The sequence below is a fragment of the Megalobrama amblycephala genome, linkage group LG3 (assembly GCF_018812025.1).
Source record: "Megalobrama amblycephala isolate DHTTF-2021 linkage group LG3, ASM1881202v1, whole genome shotgun sequence".
NCBI classification, from domain to species: domain Eukaryota; kingdom Metazoa; phylum Chordata; class Actinopteri; order Cypriniformes; family Xenocyprididae; genus Megalobrama; species Megalobrama amblycephala.
This window is the reverse complement of record NC_063046.1, coordinates 35766708-35778792: the sequence shown is the minus strand read 5'-3', so window position 1 is coordinate 35778792 and position 12085 is coordinate 35766708. Positions and strand designations below refer to the sequence as shown.

The window sequence follows — 12085 nt, the reverse complement described above, 5'->3', positions numbered from 1 at the left end:
GGTCAAATAGACATTATGGGTCAGTGTATGTGCTGCTATTCTGGAGGATGGTATACCTGGACAATTAACATGCACAATTTTGTGTTTGTGCACACTTCTCATTAAAAATTCTTGATAACCTTTCAGTCAAATTGTTTTCTGAACACAGTTGTTTTCCATCAAGCCCAGATTCACTGTATCTCTACAGCAGGTCTATGAGTCTCCAGATGTTCACAAACATGCAGTTTCACAAGCCAGTTTTCTCTGCTGATGTTTCTCACTCCTCCTGCTTAAAAGCCAGAAAGATCTGGAGGCCTTAATTTCACACTCTGTATTCATACTGAAAATCAAGATCTAGTGAGCTTTTGTCCTTCTGCACTGTGGGACGTTTCTGTTCTTATGAGTTTGCTTTAGGACTGACTCATTTCTTTTAAATAACTCTGACTATTACACTTTGTTTTCAAGTATTATATATTTATTTGTGTATTTAAATGTTAAAAGAACAAAAAGTTACATCTAAATAACTAACTAGAGCTTGTTTTATCAATCATTTTTGTAATGCAACAGACATTTAGTTGAGAACTGAATTTCTTCTGCAGGTTTGTGAGTCCTGCTGCAGATGAAGCCTGTCAGTATGTGAAGAGAGTTGTGGGTAAAAACCTGTTACTCCTGAGAGAGCTGAATCTGAGTGAACATGAACTAGGAGACACACGAGTGAATCAGATGGCTGAACTACTGAAGAATAAACACTGTCGACTCAACACGCTGACGTGAGTATTGTTCATCTATTTATAATATTACATTACTTTTAATTGTGATGTTACTGTAGCTGATAATATTTCCTCACTTGTTTGAGTCAGATCAGTTTTTCTCAGTGTCACACGGAGCCACAACAATGTAAAGTGATACAATTAAACAGGCAATTAAACACAATGAAAACTTGACACAAATATTTAAATATTTGACTAAGACAGACAATTTGATCATGGGTCAATAATTATTTCAGTTCCTGTAGAGGGAGATCAGTGATTTTCTTCCAGAGCTTAGAAAACACTTCAAATAAGTAGAGATGTTCCGATACCCCTTTTCCATTCCCGATACCGATTCCGATACCTGAGCTCAGGGTATCGGCCGATACCGAGTACCGATCCGATACCTGGGTGTGTATTTGTATATATATATATATATATATATATATATACACTACTAGCCCTGTATGAATTGATAGAATTATTTATGGTGTGCTTAAAACTTATCCCTTAATAAAACAAGAACAAAAAACATACAGTGAACTAGAGTATTTTTATTATCTGACATACATTTGTCAGTTATATTATTTATTTATTTTAAGTGAAAAAGAACTTCAAATGCAGCCACAAATCTAACACTGTAAACTGAAAAAGGTATATTAGTTTTACAATATAACTATAAAAACAGTGCAACAAATAAATCTAGGAATATAATTATATAAGAAAATAATCTCTTTAAAACTTGAAGTCCAGAAACAATTTTGTTAAATAAAAATCTCACGTTTTCGACGACTGACAGCAGCTGGTCATCCAGAACAATAAACCTGACAATTTTGTCGGTTATCTTTATTTGTCTTTTGAAAACTTTTCTCTTTGTTTGAATGAAGCTGGCACGCCTCATCCTTCTCCATCTTAAGCGCGTCAAACGCCCGAATCGCTCAATTCGCACAGCGTCATTCACGCGAATCGCGCCGCAGGGAGTCAATTCGCGTCTTTGCATTGACTTAACATGTAAATCACTCGCGCTTATCGCTTCATTCGCGTCTGGTGTGAACGCAGCATTAGCCTTTATGTAACCATCGTGTTGCGCGGGGTGACGCGTCTTCAAATGCTTTATTAAGTTATTTGTGTTAAAGTTGCCAATACTTGTGCCACTCGAAATTGCAGCATTGGATATGAGACATGTCGCCGTTTTACTGGTCTGAAGTACTGCCAAACAGCAGACACACTGCTAGCGCGTTTTCACTTCTCCGCTGCTCTAAACAGTGGTTGCTTGTGGCAACAACTTCCTGTGTTTGCATTCTGAGCCACGAAGAAGAATTGATTTCCGATTTGCTGCGTTAAGCAAAGATAGCGGGCACAACTAGGTATTGTTTAAGAAAATGGTATCGGATCGGTACGTGAGTTTAAATACTCGCCGATACCGATGCCAGAAATTTTTGTTGTATCGGTGGTATTTCCGATACTAGTATCGGAATCGGAACAACCCTACAAATAAGTGATAGATTGAAAAAACAGCTGCACTATAAACACTCAGATGTCTTTTCTAACTTTAACAGGTTATTTCTGTGTAAATTAAAGTGAAGTGAAAGTGACGTGTGGCCAATTTTGGTGTCCCATACTCAGAAGTTGTGCTCTGCATTTCACCCACAGCAGTGAACACACACCAGAGCAAAGGGCAGCTGTTTCTGCTGCGGCGCCCATGGAGTGATTGGGGGTTTGGTCCCTTACTCAAGGGCTCCTCAGTTGTGGGTGATGAGAGTGGAAGAGAGCGCTGTTCATTAACTCTCTCCACCTACATTTCCTGTCGATCGTGAGACTCAAACCTATGACCTTTAGGTTACAAGTCCAACTCTAACCATTAGGCCACAACTGCACATTTAAATATAAGTGTTCATATACATTGGTGATCAGAATTATTGGCACCCTTGGTAAATATGATCAAAGATGACAATAAAAATAATTATGCATTGTTTATCCTTTTGATCTTTAATTTATAAAATTTGCAAAAATCTAACCTTTCATTGAAGAAAAAGAATTCAAAGTGGGGGGAAAATCACATTATGAAATAAATGTTTTTCTCCAAAACACGTTGGCCACAATTGTTGGCACCCTTTTGTTAAATACTTTTTGCAACCTCCTTTTGGCAAGATAACAGCTCTGAGTCTTCTCCTATATTGCCTGATGAGTTTGGAGAACACCTGACAAGAGATAAGAGACCATTCCTTCATGCAGAATCTCTCCAGATCCTTCAGATTCCAGCTCCATGTTGGTGCTTCTTCTCTTCAGTTCACTCCACTCATTTTCTTTAGGGTTCAGGTCAGGGGACTGGGATGGCCATGGCAGAAGCTTCATTTTGGGCTCAGTGACACATTTTTGTGTTGGTTTTGATGTTTGTTTTGGATCATTGTCTTGATGGAAGATCCAACCACGGCCCATTATTGGATTTCTAGCAGAAGCGGTCAGGTTTTTATTTTTATCTGTTGGTATTTAATAGAATCCATGATACCATGTATCTGAACAAGATGTCCAGGACCTCCAGCAGGAAAATAGGCCCACAACATTAAAGATCCAGCAGTATATTTAACTGTGAGCATGGGGTACATTTTATCCCTGTGTGCGCCAAATCCATCTGGTGGGTTTGCTGCCAAAAAGCTCTTTTTTTAGTTTTATCTGACCATAGAAGCCGTTCCCGTTTGAAGTTTCAGTCGTGTCTGACAGCTGAATATGCTGGAGATTGTTTCTGGATGAGAGCAGGGGATTTTTCTTGTAATCCTCCTGAACAACTTGTGGGGATGTAGGTGCTGTTTGATATTTTTTTAGGCTTTTTGAGACTCAAGACTAAACTAACCTCTGCAATTCTCCATCTGTGATCCTTGGAGAGTCTTTGTCCACTCAAACTCTCCTCCTCATCGTGCATTAGGATGATTTAGACACATGTCCTCTTTCAGTCAGATTTGTAACATCTTTAGTTGATTGGAACTTCTTAATTATTGCCCTGATGGTGGAAAAGGATATTTTCAATGCTTTAGCTATTTTCTTACAGCCATTTTCTATTTTGTGAAGCTCAACAATCTTTTGCTGCACATCAGAACTATATTCTTTGGTTTTACTCATTGTGATGAATGATTAAAGGAATTTGGACTTTGTGTTTCCTCATGTTTATACTCCTGTGGAACAGGAAGTCCTGGCTGGACAATTTCATGTCCATGATCACCCTGGTGTGCTAAAAAAATGTAAATATGAATGTGAATATACTTCAGAGATATTTTACTCATACAAAATTCTAGGGGTGCCAATAATTGTGGCCAATGTGTTTTAGATAAAAACATTTATTTCATAATGTGATTTTTTTTTTTTTTTTTTTTTCCCACTTTCAATTCTTTTCCTTCAATGAAAGGTTAGATTTTTGCTAATTTTACGAATTAAAGATCAAAAGGATAAACAATGCATAATTATTTTTATTGTCATCTTTGATCATATTTACCAAGGGTGCCAATAATTCTGATCACCACTGTATTGAACATGACTGCTGAACGTGATCATGTTTACTGATTGCTGGTGTATAACAAATTTGTTTTGTGACATCAGAACTGTTCATAACTGCTTTCAATTTAATGTTTGTATTTCACAAAATGTAAAATGGCTCAGTTTGATGCAGCATATGCTGTAACTTGTAAAAATCGAAGTGCATTTTAAAAATCTGTCATCAGTAACTGCCTGTAATAAAATCCACTGAAGTCAGTTTGACCAAACACAAGTGCAGCTTTATTCAAATTAATGTGAACCAAAAAATGAAAAAAAAAAAAAAACAAGACTTGACTAAGAAACATAAACCTCACCAACAAGAGTTACACAGTGGCGTGCAGTGGTGTTCTGAAATGAGGAGGCAAACAATGACCTCACAGTTTATATATTTTTTATTTTTTAGAAATCAAATGTAAATTCATGTCACATGTCACATTTTCCTTGTTAAATGAACATTACATTATATTACATCAAAAAAGAAAAAAAAGAAACCAAACACAATTCTATTTTGTATTTTTATATTAAAAATGTAATGTTCTATTTATTAAAACCAAGTGAATCTCATGAAGTCTTTTACATTTGCGTTTATGTTTACATATATGTTATTTTTATATTTATTCCAAAATGATAACTAAAGGCAGTAACAATTTACCTCTATGGTATGCAATATGATATCAATGAGGAAAAACTTATTTGTAGAGATTTTTCCTGCTTAATTGGACACTATAACAATATCAATCAACATTTTCATTCCTTTTTTAATGTATTTATTTTTTAAAAGTTCATTTAAAAGTCTAATCTTATTAAAAAACAAACTAAAATAAACTATGTTGCCTGGAGGCAACACGCTAACAAAAGGCGGGATCACACAAACCAATAACCGATCGTATCCAATCATAGTGCGATGGAGCCATTGCATTCCTCTCATGTGACTTTCCCCCATTCATTCTCTATCACCGCCCACAAAACCTCTATTACCGGGCACGTGCCTCCTCGGTTTGACTATATATAACAGTTCACTCTTCTTACAAATAATATTATGTGAACTGGTGAATTTGTCTAAACAACATTAACCACTCCACCCCCCACCCCCCCCCAATATAGCACGACTGTTGAATTTTTATTATTGTTGATTTGGCTTCAGCTCTAACGTTACTTACTTACATTTCAAAATGCAACAATTGCAGCTGTTTTGCAAAATGTCCCTTTGCGCCTCCTGGCGGTGATTTCACCATTAAACCATTTTTAAATGCGACTGGTTTATCTTTGCCGCAGCGATAATAGGCATTCTGGTTGACTACCATCTGTATACACACAGACACTAATAAACAAGAAACACCTAAACACAATGAACCAATGAAAACATGACACATGAAACAAGAAACAATCAGAACATGACACATGACAAGATCACATGAAGAGCAAAACTGTGTGAAATTTTTAAAAAATGAAAGTAAACAGATGTGACACTGCCTCACGGTGCAGCACTAAAGCAAATGAACTACCTTTTCCAAAACTTGTTTGCTTTAGGAAATACTTTTATTTCTTAATCTGTTAATGTTTATTCAATTATTCATTGTTCATGTTAGTTTAAAGTGGATTAACTTATGTTAACAGAAAACTTTTGTATTTAAAAATGTATTAGTAAATGTTGAAACTTGCATAAAGGTTCTTAAATGATGTTCTAGTATTGTCCATCATTGGTTAATGTTAGCTAATGTGGTTAATGTTAACAAATGAAAGCTTATTGTGAAGTATTAGAGAGTAGACAATGTGTCTGAAAACAACCAACATAAACACATTTATCCCAGTGATCAAACCAAGAGTGACTCTGACACGAAAGAACCTTAAAGATGAGATGAAATGAATGTGTAAACTAACATAAATAGATTGACGATTTCAATCTTTGTATCGTTACAATGTTGGTAGTATATTTAAATGAACAATGTGCAGTCTTTCTCCATGTTTTTACTTCTGGATATCCCTGTTTATTTGTCAGGAAAAATCTGTTGTATGAAGCTAAACATGTTAGTTGATCATCATAGATCTGAGTCATTGTCTTTTCTCTTTCTGTCCTCAGCCTGAATAGATGCAGAATTACAGAGAAACAGTGTCTCATCCTGACTTCAGCTCTGAAATCAAACCCGTCACACCTGAGAGAGCTGAACCTGAGCTGGAATAAACTAGAAAACACAGGAGTGAAGCGCTTATGTGACGTACTGAAGGATTCACACTGGTAAACTGGAGAGATTGAGGTCAGTAACATTCACATACAAGAATCAAAATGCTGAAAATCACTTCAACACTTTAAACTGAAACACTTTATACTCAATATCTCAATGAGCCTGAGTTAAAGTCTGGACTTTAATTAGGCCATTCCCAAACTTTAGTTTCTCATTTTTCGGCCATTTTTTAGATTGCTTGTTGTGGATCATTCAGATCAAAGACTAATAATTGAAACCTGGAAAGTGATGTTGATGTCTAACATATTAAAGTTTTATGTGCTTTTTGTTTGCCTCCATATTCAACTTTCAATACATTTGTACAAAGATCAAAATTAAATTAAATTAAGGATTTATATTGTTCCGGTTGAACTGATTAATCAGCTGAATGTTTTCATTCCTGTTCTAGACTCTCTAACTGCAGTGTAACAGAAGAAGGTTATAAAGCTCTGGCTTCAGCTCTGAGATCAAACCCTTCACACCTGATAGAGCTGGATCTCACAGGAAATGATCCTGGAGAATCAGGAGTGAAGGAGCTCGATGATTTACTACAGGATTCCAAACTGTCAACTGAAGACATTGAGGTGAGATGGGATGAATTAATACAAAATTAGTTATATGCAGCCTAAATATTCATAACAAATATATTATTTTAGTTATACAATAAGCTGGACAATTTGTTAAATTAAATTTGTTAATTTAAAATGCATTAAAATGATCAAGATCAGATCAGATGCTGTGGGTTCTGTCATGATGATGATAACCGTTAACACAGTTTAGTTGTACAAGCTACAGGTCAAATAGACATTATGGGTCAGTGTATGTGCTGCTATTCTGGAGGATGGTATACCTGGACAATTAACATGCACAATTTTGTGTTTGTGCACACTTCTCATTAAAAATTCTTGATAACCTTTCAGTCAAATTGTTTTCTGAACACAGTTGTTTTCCATCAAGCCCAGATTCACTGTATCTCTACAGCAGGTCTATGAGTCTCCAGATGTTCACAAACATGCAGTTTCACAAGCCAGTTTTCTCTGCTGATGTTTCTCACTCCTCCTGCTTAAAAGCCAGAAAGATCTGGAGGCCTTAATTTCACACTCTGTATTCATACTGAAAATCATGATCTAGTGAGCTTTTGTCCTTCTGCACTGTGGGACGTTTCTGTTCTTATGAGTTTGCTTTAGGACTGACTCATTTCTTTTAAATAACTCTGACTATTACACTTTGTTTTCAAGTATTTATATATTTATTTGTGTATTTAAATGTTAAAAGAACAAAAAGTTACATCTAAATAACTAACTAGAGCTTGTCTTATCAATCATTTTTGTAATGCAACAGACATTTAGTTGAGAACTGAATTTCTTCTGCAGGTTTGTGAGTCCTGCTGCAGATGAAGCCTGTCAGTATGTGAGAGGAATTGTGGGTAAAAACCCGTTACTCCTGAGAGAGCTGAATCTGAGTGAACATGAACTAGGAGACACACGAGTGAATCAGATGGCTGAACTACTGCAAGGATAAACACTGTCGACTCGACACACTGACGTGAGTACTTGTTCATCTATTTATAATATTACATTACTTTTAATTGTGATGTTACTGTAGCTGATAATATTTCCTCACTTGTTTGAGTCAGATCAGTTTTTCTCAGTGTCACACGGAGCCACAACAATGTAAAGTGATACAATTAAACAGGCAATTAAACACAATGAAAACTTGACACAAATATTTAAATATTTGACTAAGACAGACAATTTGATCATGGGTCAATAATTATTTCAGTTCCTGTAGAGGGAGATCAGTGGTTTTCTTCCAGAGCTTAGAAAACACTTCAAATAAGTGATAGATTGAAAAACAGCTGCACTATAAACACTCAGATGTCTTTTCTAACTTTAACAGGTTAATTCTGTGTAAATTAAAGTGAAGTGAAAGTGACGTGTGGCCAATTTTGGTGTCCCATACTCAGAAGTTGTGCTCTGCATTTCACCCATAGCAGTGAACACACACCAGAGCAAAGGGCAGCTGTTTCTGCTGCGGCGCCCATGGAGTGATTGGGGGTTCGGTCCCTTACTCAAGGGCTCCTCAGTTGTGGGTGATGAGAGTGGAAGAGAGCGCTGTTCATTCACTCTCTCCACCTACATTTCCTGTCAATCATGAGACTCAAACCCATGACCTTTAGGTTACAAGTCCACCTCTAACCATTAGGCCACAACTGCACATTTAAATATAAGTATTCATATACAGTGGTGATCAGAATTATTGGCATAATCTCTGATGAGTTTGGAGAACACCTGACAAGAGATAAGAGACCATTCCTTCATGCAGAATCTCTCCAGATCCTTCAGATTCCAGCTCCATGTTGGTGCTTCTTCTCTTCAGTTCACTCCACTCATTTTCTTTAGGGTTCAGGTCAGGGGACTGGGATGGCCATGGCAGAAGCTTCATTTTGGGCTCAGTGACACATTTTTGTGTTGGTTTTGATGTTTGTTTTGGATCATTGTCTTGATGGAAGATCCAACCACGGCCCATTATTGGATTTCTAGCAGAAGCGGTCAGGTTTTTATTTTTATCTGTTGGTATTTAATAGAATCCATGATACCATGTGTCTGAACAAGATGTCCAGGACCTCCAGCAGGAAAATAGGCCCCACAACATTAAAGATCCAGCAGTATGTTTAACTGTGAGCATGGGGCACATTTTATCCCTGTGTGCACCAAATCCATCTGGTGGATTTGCTGCCCAAAAGCTCTTTTTTTTAGTTTTATCTGACCATAGAAGCCGGTCCCGTTTGAAGTTTCAGTCGTGTCTGACAGCTGAATATGCTGGAGATTGTTTCTGGATGAGAGCAGGGGATTTTTCTTGTAATCCTCCTGAACAACTTGTGGGGATGTAGGTGCTGTTTGATATTTTTTTTAGGTTTTGGAGATTGTGTCAAAGCAGCTTTACATTGATAACTGGTACATAATTTGGCTGCACAGCAGCTCTTAAATAATAGTGTCAATGCAGGCAGATCAAAGCACTGTTGAATAAATGTCAAGAATACTATTGAATATCAAAGTGTCCCCAACTAAGCAAGCCAAAGGCGACAGCGATAAGGAACCCAAACTCCATCAGGTGACATCAGGTGGCAAACAAGTGCCAAATAGGTGTTAAAATGGAGAAAAAAACCTTGAGAGAAACCAGGCTCAGTCGGGGGGGCCAGTTCTCCTCTGGCGAACAGTGCTTTGTTACAATCAGGTTGCTATCATAAGTCCGATAGGATCGTAACAATCAAAGTATTTATTTCAGTTCCATCCAGTTGAGGATCGTATTTATCACGCCGGTATGGACGGTCTGTTGAGGAACTGTGCCACTGGTTGTCGTGTTGATGAGGCCTTCACAGTGGATGATCTAGTTGACTCGATCTCTGCTGATACTTCAGGGCTGCGTTGTGGTTCCATCCAGTTGAGGATCGTATTCATCACGCCGGTATGGACGGTCTGTTGAGGAACTGTGGCACTGGCTGTCGTGTTGATGATGTCTTCACAATGATGATCTATGACTCGATCTCTGCTGATACTTCAGGCTGCGTTGTGGTCGTGTCATGGCACCGGTCCTTGGTCTCAGCTGGATACGGCCCAGATCCGGTTGACTACGGTAAACCTCGGGATAAACAGAAAGACTAATATTAGCGTAGATGCCATTCTTTTTCTGATGTAACGAGTACATCTGGTGTTATAGGAAGTGTTCCCGGTTCCGGCTGACCTAATTTATGCAGCCTAATAATCCTTTAACGGATTTGAAAATATAAATTGATAATGTGTTATGTGTATGCCAGATTAAAGAGATGCGTTTTTAGTCTAGATTTAAACTGACAGAGTGTGTCTGCTTCCCGAACAATGCTAGGAAGATTGTTCCAGAGTTTAGGTGCCAAATAGGAGAAGGATCTACCGCCTGCAGTTGATTTTGATATTCTAGGTTTATCAGCTGGCCTGAATTCTGAGATCGCAATAAACGTGAAGGACTATAATGTATTAAGAGCTCACTTAGGTACTGGGGAGCTAAACCATTTAGTGCTTTGTAAGTAATTAGCAAGATTTTTAAAATCTATACGATGTTTAACAGGAAGCCAATGCAGTGATGACAGAACTGGGCTAATATGGTCATACTTCCTAGTTCTAGTAAGAACTCTAGCTGCTGCATTTTGTACGAGCTGAAGTTTATTTATCAAGCGAGCAGAACAACCACCCAGTAGAGCGTTACAGTAATCTAGTCTTGAGGTCATAAACGCATGAACTAACTGTTCTGCATTTTTCATTGAGAGCATATGTCGTAGTTTAGATAAAACTAGACTAAACTACCCTCTGCAATTCTCCATCTGTGATCCTTGGAGAGTCTTTGTCCACTCAAACTCTCCTCCTCATCGTGCATTAGGATGATTTAGACACACATCCTCTTCCAGGCAGATTTGTAACATCTTTAGTTGTTTGGAACTTCTTAATTATTGCCCTGAACCATTGGTGGTGGTTGAGGAGATTCCCCCTTCAATATGTAAAGCGCTTTGAGTGCCCAGAAAAGCGCTATTAAATGTAAGGATATATTTATTATTATTATTATTATGGTGGAAAAGGATATTTTCAATGCTTTAGCTATTTTCTTACAGCCATTTTCTATTTTGTGAAGCTCAACAATCTTTTGCTGCACATCAGAACTATATTCTTTGGTTTTACTCATTGTGATGAATGATTAAAGGAATTTGGACTTTGTGTTTCCTCATGTTTATACTCCTGTGGAACAGGAAGTCCTGGCTGGACAATTTCATGTCCATGATCACCCTGGTGTGCTAAAAAAATGTAAATATGAATGTGAATATACTTCAAGATATTTTACTCATACAAATTCTAGGCGTGCCAATAATTGTGGCCAGTGTGTTTTAGAAAAAACATTTATTTCATAATGTGATTTTTTTTTTTTTTTTTCCCCACTTTCAATTCTTTTCCTTCAATGAAAGGTTAGATTTTTGCTAATTTTACGAATTAAAGATCAAAAGGATAAACAATGCATAATTATTTTATTGTCATCTTTGACATATTTACCAAGGGTGCCAATAATTCTGATCACCACTGTATTGAACATGACTCTGAACGTGATCATGTTTACTGATTGCTGGTGTAAAACAAATTTGTTTTGTGACATCAGAACTGTTCATAACTGCTTTCAATTTAATGTTTGTATTTCACAAAATGTAAAATGGCTCATTTGATGCAAATGCTGTAACTTGTAAAAATCAAAGTGCATTTTAAAAATCTGTCATCAGTAACTGCCTGTAATAAAATCCACTGAAGTCAGTTTGACAAAACACAAGTGCAGCTTTATTCAAATTAATGTGAACCAAAAAATAAAAAACAAGACTTGACTAAGAAACATGAACCTCACCAACAAGAGTTACACAGTGGCGTGCAGTGGTGTTCTGAAATGAGGAGGCAAACAATGACCTCACAGTTTATATATTTTTTATTTTTTAGAAATCAAATGTAAATTCATGTCACATGTCACATTTTCCTTGTTAAATGAACATTACATTATATTACATCAAAAAAGAAAAAAAAGAAACCAAACAATTCTATT

The 12085-nt window shown here is 36.9% G+C and overlaps 1 protein-coding gene across 1 annotated transcript in view; it reads left to right on the top strand.

Annotated features, from left to right (window-relative positions):
- Positions 1-12085, top strand: part of LOC125265197 (NACHT, LRR and PYD domains-containing protein 12-like) — a 260299-nt gene that overhangs the window by 14157 nt on the left and 234057 nt on the right. The window lies entirely within an intron of this gene.